The following is a 26,635-nucleotide window of genomic DNA, read 5'->3' on the forward strand; positions in this document are numbered from 1 at the left end:
TTTATTGAGCCTCAACTATGCTCCAGGCACAGATAAGTGCTGGGAATACAAAATCAAGATATAATAAAAAGTTCACCTTAGATCGGTGGTTCTCCAGAAGTACATTTTATCCAAAGTCACAAATATCTGCACCCAAAATCAAACTTACTGCTGCCAAAGATACAGATATCAAAACAAATTAAAAAGAATCTGTACTATCTTGCAGTAATAAGATATCAAGATCTTAAAAAAAAAAAAAAAGTGTGCTCAGATGTTGCTTTCCAAAAACTTTCCAGGTGAACTTTGTGAATCACTACAAAGTACGTGGCCAAAATGATCTAACTGCGGAGCTAAACAATTAGGCACAGAAAAGTAATACTTAGAAATGAAAAGAGAGAAGGGAAAAAATTACAGAGAGGCATTAAAAACCACTTTCACAGTGACTCCAGCTTCAGCAACAACATGGGCACCAAAACTAGCCTCAGCAGTTTCCTTACTTGGTTTCAAACCTATATTCATCCAAAATTAAAAACTCTTCTTTTGGTGGGGAAAAGAAAAAGAAAAAGATCTAAAAGTCAAAGCTCCTTAAAATACAATAAAATTTCAGAATCATAAACATGACAAACGTAATTTACCACAGAACTATATCAGAATATAGCCTTACTTTCAAATCATTCTTTCTTCCAATCTTCTAAAAGCCCAGAGGCTTGCTAGTGAATCAAAACAAACATCAGGCAAATTCTGCCTTTGTCCTTGAAAAGATTTTATTATTCTCTTTACCCCATGATTGTTTTTGAATAGGAAGGAAAATGTTTTGGCACCACTAGGGACGGTGATATGAACACCTAGCCAGAAACATGAGAATGTACTTTCAGGAGAATGAAACACATCACCACAATTTCATAATTTAAATTTAATATGCATGAATGTTTGTGGAGCTGACAAATAATGTTTTTATGAGATTGGGTGATATGGGGAAAAGGCTCAGAGGAAGAACCAGAACTTCAAAAGATCTAGGATGACTGCCCTCTGCTGTCACCCACTAGCTGTTTGACTTTGGAAAAGTTCTCTGGCCTACATCTTTCATCTACAAACGAAGGGCAAAAACAGTATCTGCTCTTTCAATTTTGCAGGCTCTTATTTTAGAAAGATAAACAAAAATGAGATGACAACGTACATTCATACCGGCAAAGGTAATTGTATTAGTAGACCTTTATTCTGACGACCCACAATTCCGCTCCAATTGATGGGTGGCCAAATGGACTTTTGAGAGTTTTGTTCATTTCATCCCACTCTGGCTGAGCATTCCTGAAAGCAGGGAGTCTGTGTGAACAGCCATTTGCACTCCCTCTTAAGGACGCGCATTACTGAAAATGATGTAACCAGCCGGCTCTGAAGCCAGCAGCTCCGATGGGAAGGAAGAGACAAAGGAAGGAAGAGGCATCTGGCTTTCTTGGTAATTCTTTCATTGACCATATTATTCATATGGTGCAGTACAATTCAAAATTGTTATGTACAAGTTTACTTTGTAAAGTAGCCCAAAAGTGGGAACAGGGACAAAAATCAGTCCTAGTAAGTGTGTAAGCAAATACAAGGCTGCATCTTTCAGAAAAAAAGGTGGTTTTTCTCTAATTTCTCTGCCTAGAAGAGGCAGTTTTTTTATTTGCACAAGCATGCCTTAAAAGCTCTTTGGTGTCCTGGTCACATATCTGAGACTTTCAACCATCACTTGAGCCTCCCAACAAGGGAGGAAAGACAATGTATATTCAAATAGGGTATCTGCAAAACATTTCTAACAATTAACAAGAGTGTTAAACAAAGGAAAAGGGGAATGATGGAGGCTGAGCAAAGTGGCCAGAATTGTGGACTTCATCATCAGATATCAAAACACAGTAAGAAGCCACAATAATTAAAACAAAGACGATGCTAATAAATGAAAAGGCAGATCAGTGGAACAACAAACACAGAAAGTTCAGAAACCCAAACAAGAAATTAATATATGATAAGGCAGCATTCATATCAGTAGGCAAAATATGGATTATTCGGTAAATGGCATTAAGGTAACTGGGTAGCTATTTGCATTAGGCATGGGTAAGGGTATGTGTATATATGAATCTGTACCTTACATAATTAAACACAAATAAATTCCAGGTGAACTGCATATTTACATGTTAAAAAAAAGGCATATGTTCACTTTTAGAAAATATGGGAAAATGTCTTGGGATAGAGTGTCACTCTTAGCCTGATGCAAAACCCATAAAAGAAAAGATTGATCCCTTTAGTTACATAAAAAATTAAAACGTCTACCTAGCAAAACCTACCATGAAGCAAATTAAAAGAAAAAAAAAAAGAATTGAGAAAAATATCAATCAACTCAAGGCTATTCCCTAAACATTGAGAGGTCCTACAAATCAATGAAAAAGACCAGTAACTCAGCAGAAAAACAGGATAAGAAATAAGAAAAGAAAGTTCACAGCATTTGGAATGGCTTTTAAGCATGTAAGAACATATCAATCTCACCAATAATAAAAAATATAAAATAAAACTACATTGAGAACATGTCAATCTCACCAATAATAAAAAACATAAAATAAAACTACATTAGTTTTTAAAAACTAATTTATAATTTAAAATCTTAAGAAAACTCCAGGCCCAGATGACTTCACTGGCGAATGCAATCAAATGTGGAGGAAATAACATAAATCTTAAATCGAAATTCAGATAATAAAAGGAAAGAACATTTTCCAATACATTTTACGACATCACATAATCCTGATGGCAAAATCACACAAGGACGTTACGAGCAAAGAAATTTAGAGACCAGTATTACTGACAACATAAACATTTCTAACAAATATTAATAAATTAAGAACACATCCAGACAATACATTCTTGGGCGTTCATCCCCAGAATGCAAGGCTGGATTAACACTTGAAAGCCAAAGTAATTCAGCATTAGAACAGAAAGGAAGAGAAAATCCACATGATAGTCTCTGTATGTAACAAAATTTGGCATCCATGCATGATAAAAATAGTCAGGAAACTAGGAATAAAAGTGAACTTCCTCAACCTGATAAAAGGGTACCTATGAAAAACCCATACTAACATCATTCTTAATGGTGATATATTAAACATGTTCTGCCCAGATTAGGGAAAAAAGCAAAGACATCTGCTTCTACTACTTTTACTTACTATTGTATATTGTAATAGAGGTCCTAGCTAGTGCAATAAGGGAAGAAAAAAATTAAAAGGCCTAAAATTTGTAAAGAAAGATATAAATATATTTCTATTCACAGACAATATGATGGGGTATGTAGAAAACACCAAGGAATCTAAAAATAACTATTAGAGCTAATAAGTGAATCTATCAAGTTCTTGGGATGCAGGGTCAAGATACAAAAATCAATTGATCAGTTGTATTTCTTACAGCAAATAACTAAAATAACATAACATCAAAACCCATAAAATACTTTGAAATAAATTTAATAAGACAGGATACCTATACTGACCTGAAAAAAACAGATGGGGGAAGGGAGGGACGCTGGTGGGGTGGAGGGTACAGGAAGAAACCATATTCATGGATTAGAAGATTCAATATTTTATGACATCATATTAAGAACCAATTATTATGTCATTTCTTCTTAAACTGATCTATAGATTTAATGAAATTCTGATCAGAATTCCAGATCTGTTTAACAGAAACTGACAATCTAATTCTAGCATATGGAAAGGTAAAGGACCTAAAATAACCATAATTATATTGAAAAAGAACAAAGTTGAAGGATTTACAGTACTTGGCTTTAGAATACAGTAATTAAGAGTATAGTATTAACATTTGGATAGATTAAAAGGACAATGGATCAGATTAAAATGGATCAGATTAAAAGTATGGTATCAGCATTTGGATAGACAGATCAATGGAACCTCAAAGTATCTCCCCATACATTATTTACTAATTACAAGGGGAAAAGAATAGAGAAAAGTAGAAACATACATATGGAAAAAGACGAATGTCAACACATGTCACACAAGAACTGTTTTGAGATCTAAAATTAAACAGAAACACAATTTAAAATTATGTTTTTAAGAAAATAGGGAGTTCCCATCGTGGTGCAGTGGTTAACGAATCCGATTAGGAACCATAAGGTTTCAGGTTCGATCCCTGGCCTTGGTCAGTGGGTTAAGGATTCGGCGTTGCCGTGAGCTATGGTGTAGGTCGCAGATTTGGCTTGGATCCCGCATTGCTGTGGCTCTGGCATAGGCTGGCAGCTACAGCTCCTATTAGACCCCTAGCCTGGGAACCTCCATATGCCACGGGAAGTGGCCTTAGAAAAGATTAAAAAAAAAAAAAGAAGAAGAAGAAGAAGAAGAAAACAGAAGAATACCTATGACCAAGGTATCAGCAATAAATATTTAGGACACAGAAAACAATAACCATAAAATAAAAGATTGCTAAATTAGATTTCATCAAAATTAAAAATGTCTGCTCATCAAAACATGCCTTTAAGAAACTAAAGACAAAAATTTGTACTAGGAGAAAATATCAGCAGAACATTTATGACAAAAAATAATGAGAATCAGATTTCTCACTGTCAGAACAGAATTACAAAATAAGGTAGAGGGTAAGACTAAAATGAAACGTGAATTGTTAGACTGGAATTGGAGGCATCAGCAAGAAGATGGTTTTAAATATATACACAGATGACAGAGAGATGAATGAATGATAGATTGAGGTTTGAGCTCTGCCCTCTGACATCACACTACACTAGCAATGAGCACACCTGACATCCAGATTGACTTCTCCATACATTTTCCTCTGGCAAATCAGCTAATTCCAACTGGACTGGGCAGGTGATAGTATGAGACTAAAATATCTTCTGATATGCTAGAAAATAAGAAAATGCTCAAAGAATGATGGGGACAAACGGAACAAGGCTAGAGAGATGGTCTCCTACTGACCAAAATCTGGGATACCCTGAGCATCAAAACAAGTAACGGATCAGAACTAACTGAATAAAATAAAAAGTCCTTATGGTAGAAATACATGAAGAAAGAAATAGATGAAGGGAAAGGCTAAGTCTTTCTTACAATAGAAGGCTAACTAAAATATAGACAGAATGATACAATTAGAAAATCATCAAAACAAACCAATATTAGTGAGTAAAAGTTTGATGAGAAACAGGGTTACTTCATTAACTCAAAGTATATCCCCACACATCACTTACTAATTACAAAGGGAAAAACAGTGAATTTATCGTGGCCAAATCTGGTAGATACCATGTTACTAATAAGGTGATCAAAATTACATCACCAATGCAGGAATGAACTATCGACATGTATCACCTGATTAAGATGCACTGAGAAGAACAAATCTCTGTTGGGGCACTCCTATCTGCAAACTCTTCCCTCCTGTGGGAATACCAGAGAAACCTATTTTTGGTAGAATTGAGGGACGTTCTATAGGCCCATCCTCTTAAAAAATGTCAAGGTCAAAACACACACAAACACACACAAACATACACACACCCACCACCAAAGGCTGAGGAACTGTTCCAAATTAAAGGACACTAAAGAGGTATGAAAACTAAATAGTCTGGATCTCTGGATCCAGGATGAGGGGGGAAAAAAATCCATAAAGAACATTAAGGAGGCAACTGACACAATTTGTATATGGACTGTATTCAATTTGTATATGGACTGTACTATTTTATTGCTAGTAAATGTTTTGATTCAATCACTGTACAGCAGTTATGTAAGAGGAATGCCTAAAGAAAAAGGTCAAGTTATCAGTACAAATAATGTTCGTGTAAACTGGGTGTCTATCAGTTAGTAAGGACATCTTTCTTCTGGAACCTACATGAAAAAGAAGCACATGCCAGCCATCTGCCACTATCCAGCATTTGCTGCAGGAGTGATGATAATTATACCTGTGCCCATCCTGGATAAAAAATAGCTATGCAACTGATTGCTCCCCAAGCTCCAAGTTAACTGCAAAATCAGAAAGCTTAGGAGTGAAAGTTTGAGTCTTTACTTTCCCTCTCAAAACAAAACACAGTAAGGATAGATGATATGACCCAATAGGATGTTTCCTCCTGAAAATCTGAAGAATAGGGAAGTGGGTGAGGGTACAGATGAAGGGTTGGCAAACTGGGGCTTATGCGCCACATCTAACCTGCAGCCTATTTTTGTACAACCTGTGAATTAAGATTAGTTTTTATAGGGATTGTAAATTGGTGCAACCACTGTGGGAAACAGTATGGAAATTCCTCAGAAAACTAAAAATAGAAGTACCACTTGATCCAGCAATCCAATCCCACTCCTGGGCATCTATCCAGAGAAAACCATGACTTGCAAAGACACACATACTCCGATGCTCATTGCAGCACTATTTGCAATAGCCAAGACACGGAAACAACCTAAATGACCACCGACAGAGGATTGGATCAAGAAGATGTGGTACATATACACAATGGAATATTACTCAGCCATTAAAAGGAATGAAATAAAGGCATTTTCAGCAACGTGGATGGACCTAGAAATTATCATGCTAAGTCAGTCAGACAATGAGACACCAACATCAAATGCTATCACTGACTTGTGGAATCTGAAAAAAGCACACAATGGACTTCTTTACAGAACAGATACTGACTCACGGACTTTGAAAAACTTATGGTTTCCAAAGGAGACAAGATGGGGCGTGGGGGGATGCTCTGGGGGTGTGGGATGGAAATCCTATAAAACTGGATTATGATGAACATTGTATAACTATTAATGTAATAAATTCATTGAGTGATAAAAAAAAGATTAGTTTTTATATTTTAAAATGGTTGTGTACAGAAAGGAGCCCTGGAGTTCCCGTCATGGCTCAGCAGTTAACAAACCTGACTAGCATCCATGAGTACGCGGGTTTGATCCCTGGCCTCACTCAGTGGGCTAAGGATCCTGCGATGCCGTGAGCTGTGGGGTAGGTCGCAGACGCAGCTCAGATCCCGAACTGCTGTGGCTCTGGCATAGGCCAAGATCATTATTCTTAGAAGAAGGGTAGTTACCTGGCCCAAATTGGCCCAAACATATTATTACCCTGTCTTGCCAAAATGAACTCTGACCCAAGGAGGGCCAGTCCTATCCTCAGGATTTTTCAAGGAGGACATAAAAAGGAACTAGGGGAGTTCCCGTCGTGGCGCAGTGGTTAACGAATCCGACTAGGAACCATGAGGTTGCGGGTTCGGTCCCTGCCCCTGCTCAGTGGGTTAACGATCCGGCATTGCCGTGAGCTGTGGTGTAGGTTGCAGACATGGCTCGGATCCCGCGTTGCTGTGGCTCTGGCGTAGGCCGGTGGCAACAGCTCCGATTCGACCCCTAGCCTGGGAACCTCCATATGCCGCGGGAGCGGCCCAAAGAAATAGCAAAAAGACAAAAAAAAAAAAAAAAAAAAAAAATAAAAAGGAACTAGCCTCAAATCTGTTCAAATAAATATTCTAACAAATATGACAAGATTTTGTGTGTGTGTGTGGTGAGAGAAGATTATTAAAAAATCATGAAGTATTTTAAATATTCCAAAAATTATGGAGACTATAACATTTATATACCCAAGTACTATCTTCATCAAATTCTAAAATCTTGTCACATTTATTTCCGACATTTTCTTTTTTAACAAAACAAAGTATTACAGATAGAGTGTAAGCCTCCCTATATGCATATTCTAATCCTATTTCTACCCTACAGCCCCTCACAGGTAATCTCAAATGTATTTATCATTTTTGAGTATGTTTTTACACTCTTACACTTTATACATGTATCCATATACACACAAAAGCTAAGGCACTGCTTTACATGCTTTCAAACTACATAAATGGTATCATATTGATCCCTACTATGCTTTTTTCACTCATTAGGTTTTTGAGAGAATCATGCTTTAGTTTGTTGTTTCTCACTGCTACTTGCTCTTCCACTGTGTGGTACTATCCCACTTAGTCTCCTTTCCTGTCAATGAACATTTAAGTTGCGTCTAGATTGCTATTATGGCCAATGCTATAACAAATAACCTTATAACTTCATCCTTGTGCAGGCCAGCATTTCTCTAAGGTATATACTTGGGATTCAAAAGCTGAGTGGAAGACCATGTTCATCCTCACTTTTACCCCCTATTGTCAAATTGCTCTTTAAGGTGCTTTGCAACTTTCATCCGTCACTAGCAGTGCATCAGTTCCTGTTGCTCCTCTACTTTGCCACAATTATTACGGTCAAAATGCTTCATTTTTGCATCTGATGAATGTGAATACACCTTAAATGATTATTAATGAGTATCTTTTCATATACCGATGACTATTCCGATGTTTTTTAAAAGTTTTACTGAAGTATAGTTGATTCACAACGTTGCAATAATTTCTGTTGTACAACAAAGTGATTTAGACCATTCTGGTTCTTTATTCTGTGAATTGCTGGTTCACAGTCTCTATCCATCTGTCTATCAGATTATTTTCTTTTTCTATTGATCTATAAACATATTCTAGATATTACTCTTCGCCAGTTATAGGCAATGAAAACCCTTCCCTTGTCTTTGGCTTGTAATAATTTGTTAATGGTATCTTTTATGATACAGAACTTTAAAACTTTAATGCATCAAAATTTATGAATCTGGGCATACCCTTCGTGGCTCAGAGGCTAAGGAACCCAACTAGGATCCATGAGGATGTGCGTTTCATCTCTGGCTTTGCTCAGTGGGTTAAGGATCTGGCATTGCCATGAGCTGTGATGTAGGTCGCAGATGCAGCTTGGATCTGGCGTTGCTGTGGCTGTGGTGTAGGCCGGCAGTTACAGCTCTGATTCAGCCCCTAGCCTGGAAACCTTCATACGCCATGGGTGAGGCCCTAAAAAGCAAGATAGATAGATAGATAGATAAAAAATAAAATTTCTGAGTCTTTTGTCAGTTTTTAATGTCATTCAAAATATCCTTCACAATGTCATATAATAAATATTAATATTTTCCTATATTTCTTTATAAGTTTTATACTTTGCTTTTTCCATTTAGGTTTTTAATCTAAATTTTAAAAATATGCATTTGTGTTCTGAGGTGGGAATTAATTTTTTCCATATAGATGATCAATTGTCCAAGCAACATTTATTAACTAATCCATTCTTTCTCCTTTAATATATAGGACACCACAAGTTTCCATTACATACCGATACATTTCTGGACTCTATTCTGTTCCACTAGTCTGTTTGCCTTAGTCTAGTCCAAAATCTCATTTTTACTTATTGTAGCTTTCTATTAATTTTTGTTATCTAGCTGGTAGACCAATCATTTTATCTTAACTTCTTAAAACTGTCTTAGTTATTTTTGGCCCTTTAATGTTTCATTTGAATTTTAGAATCATCTCAGGTTTCACAAAAAATTCTGCTGAGATTTTCATTGGAACGGCATTGAATTTATAGAAATCTGAGAGTGAGTTTTAATAGTTTTAAACAAATAAAATGGAAAGATATAGTAAAAAGCCTAGCAGGAAACACTAAGTAGGTGATTTTTCCTTTATAAATTACAAAGCATGTAATTACTTTTTTTCAAAGCAAATTTTTTTTTTTTTAAAATATGGAAAGCTTTGTATGTTCTAAACTATCCTGTAGGGCCACATCGGTCAGCCCAGTTTTCCATTTAACAATAGGTTATACAAATAGGAATTCCTACTCAGTTTCCACAGCTTAGGAAAAAAGAAAACCCAACAGAGTACAATTAATAGTGGGGAATGCTGACAATATTAAAACATCTTTATCCTTTCTGAGCTGCTTTTGTGCACTACAGGTATCAGAGCTAAAATCACTGGAAAGCAGTCCCTCAGTTTCTATTTCAGCTATTTAAATGTTTTCCTGTCATGCTCCCAGCCCTCAGAACAGACTTCTCTTTTTGTGTCTAATCTCCATTTTGACTGCTGATTCAATGACGTCTTATCAGAGATCAGTTTGGATGCAGATTGTTCCTAATGGGAAATACCTTCTTTAGGCTTCTCCCTTCCTCCACAGATGGAAGCAGCTGACTTTCTGCTGCCCCCTTCTGGTTTCTGGCTGCTGGAAGCTGAGCAATATGGGTATATTACAGGAACCCTTCCTTTTTAGGGTCAGATAACTTTCCAAAAAATGTGATGTTCCTTCCATCTGGGTGTTTAACTTTTATGGTTCATAAGCATCTATTTCTTCCTATCCCTGAGCCATGATAATCTTTGTAATGTGGGAGTGAAGATACTTGGGGTCTATTAGTCTTAGAAACTTAAACTGGAGTCAAAATACATTTTCCCTAAGGAGAGCAGTACAGGGAAGAAACAGTCCTTGTTCTCCAAGATGTTACAACCTAGTATAACCAATACTAGAGCTAAATTTATTGAATACCAATTTTCTTTATCCCAAGATTGTGCTATCCCAAGATTGTGCTAAGGACCTTATAATGTACTAATTTCTTTAAGTCTCATAAGTATCCTAAATCATGGGCACTATTTTACTCCCCATTTTATGGATGAGGAAACGGAGGAACAGGGAATATAAGTAACTGAATCAATAGATGGCTGTATTCAAATTTAGACAGATGGCTCCAGAGGCCATGCTCTTATCTACCATACGATATTGTTTCTCAAGTAAAGAAAAATAGTAAACACATATTTTTGATGAGTCAAAACACAAAACTACATAAGCACCCCTGCATAGGTAAAAGAAAATTCTATAGAAGGGGGTCAGAGAAATCATATTTAAGTGGTGAAAATCAGGGGACGTTTATGGATGTAGCAGAATTTGGGACAGGCCTTAAAAGACAGGCTGTATTCCACTGGAGAAGGAGACTGGGAGGGGAGGGACGGGAAGACCAGGGGCAAAGATAATTTAACACAGTGCAGTGCACAGAGACCAGCAGTCCATTTAAAAGCCTTGCGTAAGTGTGCCATACGTGTTAACTGCTACTACCTGTTATTAAGTCAGCAAATGGAGAATTTTAATAATCTATATATACAAGATCCACAAACTTCTCTCTTTAACAAATACAATAGAGACTAATGACCGATTTGACTTTCCCCTCCTGGTACCATTCAACACTGAGCCACGAAACAGTGTGTAAGAAATACAGTGTTCATATATTTTAATGGCCTGAAGTTGGAAGGCCTGGTTTTAAGTCCCAGCCTTGTCCATCACTAAGAAACTGGTGATACATGTGTCTTAAAATCACAGGTATTAAAAAGAACAGAAGAGACCTCAAAATATAAACTTCTGCCTGGTAAAAATAAACAAACATAACTAGAAATTTGTCAAGAAAATGATGCAGCCAAGACCATTAAAAAGAATTCACATCAAATACTTCTCTCCAATGTCTTTTTGCCTGGACACATGGCATGTGGAAATACTCAGGAATTTGTCATTGGCCTAAAAACTCATGATGCTATCGAAACTTCTGTTCTCAAAAATCTCTTCTTGAAACATATGTTTATCTACTTATCTCTTCCTTAAATACTGATCCTTAAAAGATCTCTTACTTATCTTCAAATCAAACATCCTCACATACAAAACTCCATTAGAGTCTCTTTGTTTGATAAATATAAGGCAGAATAGTCAGATATGCTTTCTCTCTAGCCATGGCTATAATTCCTTGTACTTAATTATGACTTTACACTTTTGAAAATAACCAGTAAAAAGATTTTTGGATCAAAGGACTCTATAATGTGGAAAAACAACATGGGATCTATCTTTTTTCAGGAAACTACAGTTCTTAGGCTTAATCCACAAAACATTCTGCAGCTATTGGAACAGATCAACTTTAGCCCTCTCCTTCTAAATCCCATGAATATGTAAGGCATCAAAAATAGGTGTTTTGTGGGCCTTTCAGGGAAAGATGATAGGAAAATGTCAAATATCTATGGCACAGACACTAGTTCCCTAGAAAATAAGAGTGAATACTCTACTCTCACACCAAAAAATTTGCTAAAGATAGTAAATGAAGGCTGTCACCCAAATCCAGAAGAGACTAAGAGATCCTCTATCCTTTTTGTTGTTGAATTTTACACTTGTTAATTGTTCTTTTGATATTCAAGGTGAAGGTGGCTAAACTTGAATTCCACCATTTAGATAAAAAATGCTCTGAGTGAGAAATTGAACAAAAACCAAAACCTCATGTTTTCAAAGTTTGAGGCGTGTGGTGATGAAGTCTAGCTTCTCTTCTCTATTAGTGAGACTGAAAGACAGATTTCACTATGTAAGATGTCTTGGGAGGTATTTAAGATCATTTACTCATCTAGGAAGCTCATGTCCAGATTGTTCATTAATTGGTTCCAAGTTACAGATCAAAGGGGGAACTAAATTGGTCCTAAAATCCAGGTTGCTTAACTGTTTCTTCTCATCCTAATTCCTTCAAGGTTTTAGTACTTTTTTTCTTTTTTCATGATTATGTATTTTTCACTGTTGAGTCTGTTTCTGCTACCTTCTTTTCTGGGTTTAATTTTATGCCACTTTGTCACCAGGTATTTAAGTATTTGTTGAGTTTGTATCTTCTAGCTTATTACCTAGACTTCTCTCAGGGAAAAGAACAGGCACAAAGAGACACACAGGTCTAGCCGATGAGCCGGAGAACTTGGAAGTTAGGCCTTCATTCACAACTAGAACTTGGACATGTCACAGGGCTTTAAGGAAACTGCTTAGTCTTCTCAGGCCTCTGAGATTTCTTTTTTTTTTTTTTTTTTTTTTTTTTTTTTTTTTTGTCTTTTTGTCTTTTGTTGTTGTTGTTGCTATTTCTTGGGCCGCTCCCGCGGCATATGGAGGTTCCCAGGCTAGGGGTTGAATCGGAGCTGTAGCCACCGGCCTACGCCAGAGCCACAGCAACGCTGGATCCGAGCCGCGTCTGCGACCTACACCACAGCTCAGGGCAACGCCGGATCGTTAACCCACTGAGCAAGGGCAGGGACCGAACCCGCAACCTCATGGTTCCTAGTTGGATTCGTTAACCACTGCGCCACGACGGGAACTCCTGAGATTTCAAAGACTCTGAAAGTGAGCAGGACTTCAGAGATCACCTAGCCTAAGAGTTCCCAGCTGGTGCCAGGATACCAGGTAAACCCTCATGTAGGTATGTTTTGGCAGCTGTTCTTTCTCCAAAGGTCTATGGCCAGAAAGGAACTGGCTACAGAGGGGTACAAATGTGGTCAGCAGGCACGAGATGTGATGCCAGAAACCTAGAAATATGTATGTGTACAATGAACAGGCAAAATAAAAACCTATTCCCTTGCTGTCTTCTAAATCGGTCTCCAATTCAATACTACTATTAAAGGACTAGTCATTTCCTCATTAGCTGAGGTTCAATTTTCAGTTCATTTTTGACTCTCTTTGTTTTCTATCTTTATATTAAACCTGGCACTAATCCTGTGGATTGATTTTTTTTTTCCCCTCCTATGTGGAAAATACTTCTCTTCATTTCCACTGTCAACTATAATAGGACAGGTCTTTTATCACCTTAGGTATAGACAATAAATTTCTAACACTTAGCTCTTTCAATCTAAAACTGACTGTTATTAATCTTTCTGAAATACTTTTATGATATATATTTCTCAAGAATTTGACAAATAACAATCTTAAGGGTCTTTTAAAAAATATTTCTTTGATTAACTAACACACGCAAGTCTTGATAGATATAATTTTGTAATGGATATGCTTTCACATGTATGTGAGTGTATCAGGAACTGCAAGAGGTGAAATTTCTGGGCCAAGGGTACATGCATTCATAATTTTGATAGATGTTACCCAAGTCCCCTCTATAGAAGTTGTGCCAGTCCGCCTATCTGCCGGCAATGTATGATGCTGTCAGCATTCGATTCCCTCTATAATCTGCCTACCTTATTCCCCACTACTCCCTAGTAGACCCCTGTCGATCCTCATAAAGTCAGTTCTCACCCAACTCTATTAACCCCACCTATACTGCTCGCTGCATTTTGAACACTTGCTCTTGTTTCTGTACTCATCCAAACTTCAAGGCTCAAGCTCTGCCTCTTTAATGAACACTTGCTGTTAATGAAGTTAACCCCTTTTGCAGCCTGCCCAAAGCATGTTTTCTCTGAAACACATGTTCTGTTATATAGTCAATTTACTGATTTATTATATCCTAGATTTCTGTCAATTTTGAATTGTTCCAGATATCCAGTTATCCCCAGCCGATCTGTAATATTTTGGATTGTAGTAATTCATACCCTTCCTTTGAATACACTATAGTTCTGGCAAATTATAAAAAATACTTCTCTTAAATATTCTCCTGGCTCCAGAACCTCCCAAATAAACAGAACTGAGAATCACTGATCTTACAGACATGAAATCTGAAATTCTGTCAAGGGCGGTTTAAATTTGCCTTCAATGGAAAAAAGATGATTACTTTCTCAAAGTCAATCTTCCTTTATATCCCTTAAAATCTTCCCTCTTACCATCTTATTTCTAGATATATATATATACTAGGCATTTAGTATGTATTTCTGGAATTGGTCTTGCTCCTAATTTCTCTATATTAATAATCCATGTATGCATGTATGTATGTACATACCTATGTAGACACATTCAGTGATTCTAAAATTGATATGGAATGCAAAGGACCTAGACTGGGTAAAACACCTTTGAAAAAGAAGCACCCAGTTGGAAGACGTACACTATCTGATTTTAAGACTTACTACAAAGCCACAGTCGTAAAGACAGTGTAGTACTGGCATCAAGTCAGGCAATGAGATCAACAGAACAAAACAGTTCATAAATAGACTCATACATAAACACCTGATTTTTGACAAAGATTCAAAGGTGGAGTTCCCGTCATGGCACAGTGGTTAACGAATCCGACTAGGAACCATGAGGTTGCGGGTTCGGTCCCTGGCCTTGCTCAGTGGGTTAACGATCCGGCGTTGCTGTGAGCTGTGGTGTAGGTTGCAGACGCGGCTCGGATCCTGCGTTGCTGTGGCTCTGGCGTAGGCCGGTGGCTACAGCTCCGATTCAACCCCTAGCCTGGGAACCTCCACATGCCGCGGGAGCGGCCCAAGAAATAGCAACAACAACAACAATATATAACAACAACAACAACAACAACAACAACAAAAAAGATTCAAAGGTAATTCAGTGCAGAGAGAATAGTCTTTTCAACAAATGGTGCTGACAGGAATAGGTATTCTTATGCCAAAAAGTCAGCTTGGACTCCTACCTCATATCATCTAAAATAAATAAATAAATAACTCAAAGTAGATTCCAGACCTGTGAAACCTGAAACGATAAAACCTAAAATAAAACATAGAAACAGACTCAAAGATTTCAAAACTGAACTTAAGTTTACCAAAAGCAAAACATGAGGGGGGGGGAGTGGGAAAGGGATAAATTAGGGGGTTGGGATTGATATATAAACAGTACTACATATAAAATAGATGGGTAACAAGAACCTATTGTATAGCACAGGGAAACTTACTCAATACTGTGTAATAACCTAACGGAAAAGAATCTGAAAAGAAATGGTATATGTATACGTATTACTGATTTACTTTGTTGTACACCTGAAATTAACACAACTTTGTAAGTCAACTATATTCCAATAAAATTAAGACATAAAAAAAAAAACATAAGAGAAACATCTTTGTGGTGTTGGGTTAAGCAAAGATTCCTTAGTTGACACCAATACATAATTCATGAAAGAAAAAATTAACTGGACTTACATCCAAAGTAAAAACTGCTCTTTAAAAAACTGTTAAATGAATAAAAAAATAAAGTACGAGGAACAAATTCTCAAAACTCAGTAATAAGAAAACAAACAACTTGGCAAAAGAAAAAGGGGCAAAAGATTTGAAGAGAAACTTCACCAAGGAGTCACATGGATGGCAGATAAGTCTATGACAAGGTGCACAACTAATAAGTTACTAGGCAAATACAAATTAAAACCACTAAGAGTGAGTTATCATTTAATGCATGTTAGGATGGCCAAGTCTATTAGCAAAAACATGGAGGAAAATGGTATAACCACTTTGGATTATGTACACCTACCAGAAAGAGGCTCCAGCCATTCCACTCCTAGATATCTACCCAAAGAAATGACAGCATACATCTCTAAGAAGCCTTGTGCAGATGTCCACAGCAGCATGGACTGCTCTGGACTCCAAGGATAAAGGCCTCTGGGGGACCCATTCATTACACCAGAGGAATAAGACAGTAACTATCTAAGGTATGAGATCACTCTGGGCAAGCTGGGTGGAAAGTTAGAACCAAAGCCAAGAAAACATCCTCGAAGGAAAATTACCCCTACACCCTTCCTATGATCAGGCTCCAGGCTGAAAGAACAAGACCCGTGGGGAGAGAAGCGCAAAGTCAGAAGGAGTGGGGCCTCGTCAGGTCTTTGGCAAGGCATGGAAGATGTTCCTGACAAACTGCTATCTTCTCAGGCAGAGCCACTAACAACAACTCTCTCCCAGAACTGTGGGATTAGCAAAGAAGAACTAGATAAAGCACCTGACAATATTAAACTATCACAGAGTTTCCAAAAAACGCTCTAAGAGTCATTTACTACCCCTTGGGCTCTTTACTTTTTCCTTAATAATGTTCAAACATAACGAGACTTGGCAGTGTGCTAACAGAAAACTTTAAAATTTCCTTTTAGTTCTATAAAATACAAACAATCCATACGTCCTCAAAGACAAACTACTACTGTTTAAACTCATGAACAGTGTTCCCTCCTAATAAACACCCACCTTGCCTTTTTCCTACAGGCAGAAATGGATTCTCACAACATAGGCCTGGGCAGTGCCCTCGCCCTCTAAGGAACCATAGGGATATTTTTGCTTATTGAAAAATGAAGCTATTTTGGTCCTTCCTTTTTCAGGCTGGCTGCCAATCCAGGACCTGGAGACGTGCAGGCTGCCATCTGCCTCACCCCAGCTGTTCCTGACCCGCCATCCGTCTCCAACTGGGGACGCCTGGTATCTGCCAGGTCCGTTAAGTCAAGGATGAAAGACGTCTGTGGCCAAGGTACAGCGTGGACCAGTGTGTTGGCAGCACACAGCCTGCCACACAACCTTGACTTCCTGTCATTAATGGGTGGCTCTGCATGCTCCATGACAACACAGAGGGCTGTATTCTGAGAAAAAGACTTTCCTATGGAGTTCTGCAACAATCTGTCTAACTGTATGACAATTGTGCAGTATTCCTCACATTTCCCCTAAAAACCCAAAGGCCCATATAAAGAATATGTGATATACCTAACAAATCTCTATCACTTATTCCTCAGAAATGACCATCTCGGCTGCAGATTAAATTATCAGTTCAGACTAATGACATTCTGCTAGTAAAAGGAGCAACTTTAATTTCATGCATCTCTAAACTGCCATAGTCCCAAAATGATTTGAAAGTCTAAATAAGCCTTTAAAAATGCAATCTGCAAGCATCCTCACTGAAGAGATGGATATCTCAGAGAAAGAAGGAATTTTTATGGCCTGAGTTTGCATTCTATTAATGTAATCAAATACGAATAGAGCCATTGTTAAAGCATGTTATAAACCATGAAAATAAGAGCTTTTACTGCTGTCACAATTTCACTGATAACCTGCAGTTTTATCTCTTAAGAGGGGACACAGAGCCTGCCTCAGGGCTCACATGTCTACATGTGGGCAGCACCAACCTGCAGAGTCCTGAGCTCAAAACTACTGACTAGATGGCCCAGGAAAGAGATGCGCGAAACAAAATGAGAAAGGAAAATTCTAGATAAATTCACTATAAAATAACATTGACCTCAAGCTGACAGATCCCAAGAGGAGATCTCTTGTGGAGAAAAAAGATCATGTTCTCAGAAAACAAACAACTCATGGACTATGAGAAAAGAAATTCGAAGATTTCCTCTTATCCCTTAATTTTAATTTTCTCCTGCTTCACCATGCTCTATACTCTCGTCTCCATGAAATCCCTGCTGTCTCAGTTTTCTCCCAAGTAAACTGTAGCCCAATCTGAAAAGCTTATTGACAGTATCTTGCACCGGGAAAGCACCACCTTGGTCTTTCTAGCACTGTCCCACTGTGCATGTGCCTTCACTGTGGTTTCCCATCTCCGCCCAGGGCAGGCAGTGGCTTACACTCTCTATGCTGGGTGTACTCGGTGAATCTCCATGTGTCAACAAAGCAAAGATGCAAATTGGATTCTTTTATTACTATTTTTTCCTTTTATGGCTGCATCCATGGCATATGGAAGTTCCTGCGCCAGGGGTCGAATTGGAACTGCAGCTACCATCCTACGCCATGGTCACAGCAATGCCAGATCCGAGCCACATCTGCCACCTATGCTGCAGCTTGCAGCAACATCAGATCCTTAACCCACTGAGTGAGGCCAGGAATCAAACCTGCGTCCTCATGGATACTAGTAGGGTTCTTAACCTGCTGAGCCACAACAGGAACTCCTGCAAATCAGATTCTTAGGAACAGAATAAATTTATAGTAAGGCAAAAGTAGGAAGTCTTTACTACAAAAGCCTATGACATGGCATGTGGGTAGGAGGCAAAGATTAATCCTATGCCCAAGGAAAAAAAATAGTTTGCTCAATTCTTTTTAAAATGAACATGGGGTGTATAAAACTCCTTAACAAACCTAAAGCATGAGTTGGTAGTCAGCTTCTCCTCTCACCAATCACTGAGCCGCCTCTTCCTCTCCGCTGCCACTGGCTGTACTGCTCTCTCACCTTTTCCCTCCTTGCCGCGACACCTCTGCTGCTACTGTGGGGGGCACACTGTGACTTTTCCCCTTGCCAACCAGGGGGTGGGGTGATGATGCCAAAATCGAGCAGAAGTGCTCTTGCCCAAAGCCCTCCCAGCACTGGTCTCCGGATGGACAGCAGCTCAGGGCCTGTTCAGATCTCACTTTTCACCAAACCTTTTCCTGCTGCGGTGGGGAGAATGAGACTGGCCGTACCTGTGTTCATTCGGATAACAGAACACGCATCAACCATATGCTTGGCCCACTCTATAAGGTCTAACCTAAAACAAGAGAAGAGAGCCTTCTTTGTAAGAAGAAAAGCAAAGAACTAGAAAACTTGAAAAGGCCTGGAGGAAGAAGCAGCAATAAGCCTAAACAAAAGGCCTTCATGGTGAGATTCACAGTTTTTTGGTTTTTTTTTTTTTGCTTTTTAGGGCTGTACCTGTGGCATATGGAACTTCCCAGGCTCGGGGTAGAACTGGATCTATAGCTGCCGGCCTATACCACAGCCACAGCAAAGCCAGATCTGAGCCAAGTCTGGGACCTACACCACAGCTCACAGCAACGCCGGATCCCGACCCACTGAGGCAGGTCAGGGATCGAACCTGCATCCTCACGGATGCTAGTCGGATTTGTTTCCGCTGCACCACAACGGGAACTCCCATAACATTATTTTATGACAGGAACTCTGGCAGTCTGATGACACTGTCTCGAATAATGCTTTACACGCACAGGATTACAAAGGAAATCAATTATAGTGAAACAAAATGATCAAAACTTTAAAAAAATCCTTGAGATATAGTAATACATGCTTCTTTACTAATGCAAGAAATAACACTAGCTAGCAGTAGTTTAATTATAAACCTAATTTCTAAGGAGTGATGAATATAATTTGTCAAGGTATCTGCAACAAATGCAATGAGACATAAAAAAAAATCAATGATCTTTACTGGTGAGAAAGACATAGACACTGCTAATACTGTACTGGGATCTATTGCCTATATTCGTAACTGCAGGCAATCCTAAATACTATTGAGAGGTTAATGAAAATAAAAACAATTTTATTTTTATCTAAATTCACAAACCCCTCTGAATTCTCTCTGTAGACCTGATACTTGAAGCAGCTGGAGAGAGTTCTTTGTGGCTCAGTGGTAACGAACCTGACTAGCATCCATGAGGACGTGGGTTCAATCCCTGGCCTCGCTTGGTGGGTTAAGGATCCGGTGTTGCTGTGAGCTTTGGTGCAGGCCCAAAGCTCGGATGCCCACGTGGCTGTGGCTGTGGCATAGGCCAGCAGCTGCAGCTCTGATTCGACCCCTAGCCTGGGAACTGCCATGTGCCGCAGGTGCAGCCCTAAAAAGACAAAATAAATAAATAAAAATAAAATAAAATAAAGCAGGTGGAGACACAGATCTTCTGGTTGAAAGAGAAGCAGAGGGCTGGTGGTGGCACTGCCTGGCCTCTCCCTCACTGCCTATTCCTCCCCACCCACCCGCCAGACACCCCTGTAAGGGCTTCTTGGAAGAGTTTGCAGATGACTCATGAAGAGATTTATTATTCAGCCTGCAGCAAATCTCTCTGCAATAGCATGGCTGTGCCTATTTTCCTAACCTCTCAGCTATAATGATAATAGTTTATAAAGTCTCTGGCTTAAGTCCTTCTTATCTTGCTTGACTTTTCATATATTTTACTTTTTACTTTTTTATTCTCTCATTTTAATCATGTTTTATTTTGTTACAGCCCAACAGTTCTTATCAGGCTTTCTTTTTTTGTTTGTTAGCTTTCATATTTTATTTTATTTCAATTTAGCCTTTTTACTATTTTAATCATTGTTACTCCTGGAATAACAATTACTAGGTTTTTAAATATATTTTTTATTGTCAACCTATATATTTCCTGGTATTAATTGCCTTAATCACCTTCAGTTCACAGTATTCTTTTGTTTAAAGCATCATCTCCCTTTCCTCAGTGTTCCATTTTTTATCTGTATGTGACAGGGCACAAGCTGATCAAAAGGTTGTGGCCCCCAGAGAAGAGCCCATAGCCCAAACAGGAGTTGGTTGGATATTTGTTCTCCCTGATGCTATCTAAAAGCAGTCTCTCTAATGCTCCCAAAAAGATCCCTGGGGTGCTTTAATGTTGACATTCCTAAAATTTAAAATCTGCTTGCTTTAGGAAGTTCAAAGGCTGAGATTCTCTCCTGGGATGGTAGGATGCTAACAAGCTGGCATGTGCTGGAAGCACCCCAAACTGCTCGAACTGGGAACCCCCTACTTGTGCACCTGATTCAGTGTCAGATGCTAAATCAGCCCTCCACTGATCACTCCAAGTTTCTAAACTTTTGTGGCTCTTACGAGGCCTTTAAGTAATCACTGGAGAGATTTGATCACTAGAAGATGAGAGGATACACTCAGCCTGCAGGCTGGGGCAGGGAAAGATCTGTGCCAGTGACAGAAGTGGCGATCAGAAGTCCTGTAGTGGGCCTTCCCCTCCAAGACAGTACTGCCTGGGGAATGAGAAATCCTGCAGGTGGGCCAGCAGGAAGCTGTTACTTGTAGGATTAAGAAATTGCTTCTATAAAGAAAGATCCCAAATTGACAACTTAACCCTCCACCTAAATGAATTAGAAAAAGAAGAACAAAAAAGTCCTAAAGTCAGCAGAAGGAAGGAAATTATAAAGATCAAAGAAGAAATCAATAAAATAGAGACTCAAAAAACAATAGAGAAAAATAATAAAACCAAGAGCTGGTTCTTTGAAAAGAGAAACAAAATTGACAAACCCCTGGCCAGACTCACTAAAAAGAGGAGGGAAAGAACCCAAATAACCAAAATTATAAATGAAAAAGGAGAAATCACAACGGATACAGGAGAAATACAAAAAACCATAAGAGAATACTATGAACAACTATATGGCAACAAGTTTGACAATCTGGAAGAAATGGACAATTTTCTAGAATCTTACAGCCTGCCAAAACTGAATCAAGTAGAAACAGACCAACTGAACAGACCAATCACTAGAAATGAAATTGAAGAGGTCATAAAATCACTCCCTACAAATAAAAGTCCAGGGCCAGATGGCTTCACAGGTGAATTCTATCAAACACATAAAGAGGAATTGGTGCCCATCCTCCTTAAACTCTTTCAAAAGGTTGAAGAAGAAGGAATACTCCCAAAGACATTCTATGAGGCCACCATCACCCTCATTCCAAAACCAGACAGAGATACCACCAAAAAAGAAAACTATCACCCAATATCATTGATGAATATAGATGCAAAAATTCTCAACAAAATCTTAGCCAACCGAATCCAACAACATACCAAAAAAATTATACACCATGACCAGGTTGGGTTCATCCCAGGTTCACAAGGATGGTTCAACATACGCAAATCAATCAGCATCATACACCACATTAACAAAAAAAAAGGCAAAAATCATATGATCATCTCAATAGATGGAGAAAAAGCATTTGACAAAGTTCAACATCCATTCATGATCAAGACCCTCGCCAAAGTGGGTATAGAGGGAACATTCCTGAATATCATCAAAGCCATTTATGATAAACCCACAGCAAATATAATACTCAATGGGGAAAAACTGAAAGCCTTCTCACTCAAATCTGGAACAAGACAGGGATGCCCATTCTCACCACTGCTCTTCAACATAGTTTTGGAAGTCCTAGCCACAGCAATTAGACAAACAAAAGAAATAAAAGGCATCCATATAGGAAGAGAAGAGATCAAACTGTCACTGTATGCAGATGACATGATACTATACATAGAAAACCCTAAGGACTCAACCCAAAAACTACCTGAACTGATTAATAAATTCAGCAAAGTAGCAGGATATAAGATGAACATTCAGAAGTCAGTTGCATTTCTGTATACCAGCAATGAAACATTAGAAAAGGAATACAAAAATACGATACCTTTTAAAATTGTACCTCACAAAATCAACCTCGGAATACACCTGACCAAGGAGGTAAAGGACCTATATGCCGAGAACTATAAAACTTTAATCAAAGAAATCAAAGAAGATGTAAAGAAATGGAAAGATATTCCATGTTCCTGGACTGGGAAAATCAATATTGTAAAAATGGCCATACTACCCAAAGCAATCTACAGATTCAATGCAATCCCTATCAAATTACCCATGACATTTTTCACAGAACTAGAACAAACAATCCAAACATTTATATGGAACAAAAGACCCAGAATCGCCAAAGCAATCCTGAGAAACAAAAACCAAGCAGGAGGCATAGCTCTCCCAGACTTCAAGAAATACTACAAAACCACAGTCATCAAAACAGTGTGGTACTGGTATCAAAACAGACAGACAGACCAATGGAACAGAATAGAGAATCCGGAAATAAACCCTGACACCTATGGTCAATTCATCTTTGACAAGGGAGGCAAGAACATAAAATGGGAAAAAGAAAGTCTATTCAGCAAGCATTGCTGGGAAACCTGGACAGCAACATGCAAAGCAATGAAACTAGAACACACCCTCACACCATGCACAAAAATAAACTCCAAATGGCTGAAAGACTTAAATATACGACAGGACACCATCAAACTCCTAGAAGAAAACATAGGCAAAACACTCTCTGACATCAACATCATGAATATTTTCTCAGATCAGTCTCCCAAAGCAATAGAAATTAGAGCAAAAATAAACCCATGGGACCTCATCAAACTGAAAAGCTTTTGCACAGCAAAGGAAACCCAAAAGAAAACAAAAAGACAACTTACAGAATGGGAGAAAACAGTTTCAAATGATGCAACCGACAAGGGCTTAATCTCTAGAATATATAAACAACTTATACAACCCAACAGCAAAAAAGCCAATCAATCAATGGAAAAATGGGCAAAAGACCTGAATAGACATTTCTCCAAAGAAGATATACAGATGGCCAACAAACACATGAAAAAATGCTCAACATCACTGACTATAAGAGAAATGCAAATCAAAACTACCATGAGATACCACCTCACACCAGTCAGAATGGCCATCATTAATAAATCCACAAATAACAAGTGCTAGAGGGGCTGTGGAGAAAAGGGAACCCTCCTGCACTGTTGGTGGGAATGTCAACTGGTACAGCCACTATGGAGAATAGTTTGGAGATACCTTAGAAATCTATACATAGAACTTCCATATGACCCTGCAATCCCACTCTTGGGCATCTATCCGGACAAAACTCTACTTAAAAGAGACACATGCACCCGCATGTTCAGTGCAGCACTATTCACAATAGCCAGGACATGGAAACAACCCAAATGTCCATCGACAGATGATTGGATTCAGAAGAGGTGGTATATATACACAATGGAATACTACTCAGCCGTAAAAAAAGAATGACATAATGCCATTTGCAGCAACATGGATGGAACTAGAGAATCTCATACTGAGTGAAATGAGCCAGAAAGACAAAGACAAATACCATATGATATCACTTATAACTGGAATCTAAGATCCAGCACAAATGAACATCTCCTCAGAAAAGAAAATCATGGACTTGGAGAAGAGACTTGTGGCTGCCTGATGGGAGGGGGAGGGAGTGGGAGGGATCGGGAGCTTGGGCTTATCAGACACAACTTAGAATAGATTTACAAGGAGATCCTGCTGAATAGCATTGAGAACTTTGTCTAGATACTCATGTTGTAACAGAAGAAAGGGTGGGGGAAAAATGTAATTGTAATGTATACATGTAAGGATAACCTGACCCCCTTGCTGTACAGTGGGAAAATAAAAAAAATTATAAAAAAAAAAAAAAGAAATTGCTTCTATATTTCCGCATCCTTGACCTGTAATTCTAAGTTTACTCTGAGATGTCCATCAAGTCAACCCATGTTAGGAAATGTCAGGCATTAAAACAGCGTATGCTCAATTCCTAACTGGTAGAAATCTCACAGCCCTTGGTGTCCTCAGGATTAACATTCCTGATTTCATTTCAGAGTTCATAACCGCAACCTGTCATTTTACTGAGGCTATACGTTTTGCATATCCTCTAAGGCTAGAAGGTAGGAGTTGATACTTAGCTGATTAGTGAACACTGACCAACGTTCACTATCTACACCTAACGCAGCTTTACGGCATTGTACCTCGTCTCACACACATACAATAGCAATCTCATCAAGTCATAAAAATGTTTCTTTAAAAGAAAAAATAAGCTGAGAAAAAGAGAGCTAATTTTCTTGGCAAGAGAAGGGAGGAGAAATAAGAGAAGTAAAAAGAGTGATAAGTCATGATTAGAACACTAGTTCTATTAAGCAAAGGATAGGATGTCAAATTAAAAAATGGCTCAGACTTAAGATAACGAGAGTCTTCTATACGATCTATAGAAAAACAGGAAATAAAGATTTTATGAAACTTTCAGTAAGACTCCAACCCTCACAAAACTGGACATGATATGAAGAATTAATAATCACGAAAGGTCTTCAGGTTGGACTTAGATTTCTCAGTTAAACTTTAATGTAGGGAGACAGGCACAGTGTCAAACTTATTATCACCAAAGGCTCAGCACCTTGGACAAAGCCTGGGCACACAATAAGTGCTCAGTAAATAGATGTTGAATGGTGACTTGTTGAAATCAATTATATGCTACAGAGGTCCATGTAAATTTGGAACTTATTTCTTCTAAGACCATAGTACTGTGTCCTGAAAGATAGAATTCTAAAAAAGTAGTTTCTATTTATAAATTAGAACTATTTCCTGCATTTTTGCCATGAACAAAGCCAAGGGTATGAGAACTGGGCAGATGCCAGCCCAAATACACCTTTCACTATAAGCAAAAAAAACAAAAAACAAAAATCCTAACAAAGGAGCCCTCCAGTGCCAAAGAACCACTAAAGGAGGGCAGGGCTTGCTCTCATCAAGGGACCCATTTATGTTCATCCTAATGAAGGGCACGAGGGCACTTGCAATTACAATTTCAGACACTGTTATTTTAGATTTTTTTTTTTTTTTTTTTGCTTTTTAGGGCAGCACCTGCGGCATATGGAAGTTAGGGGTCGAAACAGAACTATAGCTGCCGGCCTACACCACAGCCACAGCAACGCAGGAACCAAGCCACGTCTGAGACCTGCACCTCATCTCACTGTAACACCAGATCTTTAAACCACTGAGCGGGGTCAGGGATCAAATCTGCATCCTTATGCATACTAGTTGGGTTTGTTTCCACTAAGCCACAATGGGAACTCCAAATTTATGTTTAAAATAAAAAATTTTTATTTTAAAGTGTGGAATCTCATCCACTTGAGATTTATATTTAAACAAAAATAACCAACAAAATGGTAGACTCTACCCAATTCAGAAAGAAAAAGAAGTCTCAATACTAGTAAAATCACATAAAGGAAAATTAGGTAAGTCTTCACTAATATTAAGAAAGTTTTTAAAAATGTACCCGGATGGAAATAACTGAAAACTCTTGATCAAAACAAAGTAAGATCAAATGGGAAATTCTAATGGAATGCTTTCTGGAAACATTTTAAATTTCAATCTGAGTCTATTTTTGTAGTGTAGTAATTGGAACAAGTCATAAATCAGATTTTTAAAATCACAATGAAGAATCACAATAAAAATTAGCTGTAAGGTATCATTTTGACAAACATTTGAGATATGAAAAATCAACTATAAGAATAAATCACTTGATGAGTCCTTTCTTTAATGAGCTTTTAGCTTATCCAGTTTTTGCTGCTATAGATGGTGCAGTACGGAACATGCTCCTCTGTACACAGGGGTGGGTGTATCTGTAGTTCAGGGGAGTGGGATTGGTCCTAGTTGTGAGAAAGAATGAAGTAAATGTGGTAACGTAGAAGAAGTTTTCAAATATGGTGTCATTTGAAAATACGTATTGAACAGTGCTCAAAGAGTCTATTTCCAGCTAAATAGAAGAGACAAATCTATATATTATTTTTCACTTATCAGACTAATAAAAATCCAAAAGTGTGAAA

General features: G+C 38.3%; 1 protein-coding gene across 5 annotated transcripts in view; it reads right to left on the bottom strand.

Moving 5' to 3' along the window:
• The window catches only part of MRPS27 (mitochondrial ribosomal protein S27), a 106,355-nt gene that overhangs the window by 57,516 nt on the left and 22,204 nt on the right, over positions 1 to 26,635 (bottom strand). The gene's annotated exons all lie outside the window — the stretch shown is intronic.

Source organism: Sus scrofa, chromosome 16 (genome assembly GCF_054392235.1).
Source record: "Sus scrofa isolate SSC_HxYL_T2T_F1_AM1 chromosome 16, Sscrofa_HxYL_maternal_Yorkshire_Landrace_v2.0, whole genome shotgun sequence".
Taxonomy (NCBI): Eukaryota; Metazoa; Chordata; class Mammalia; order Artiodactyla; family Suidae; genus Sus; species Sus scrofa.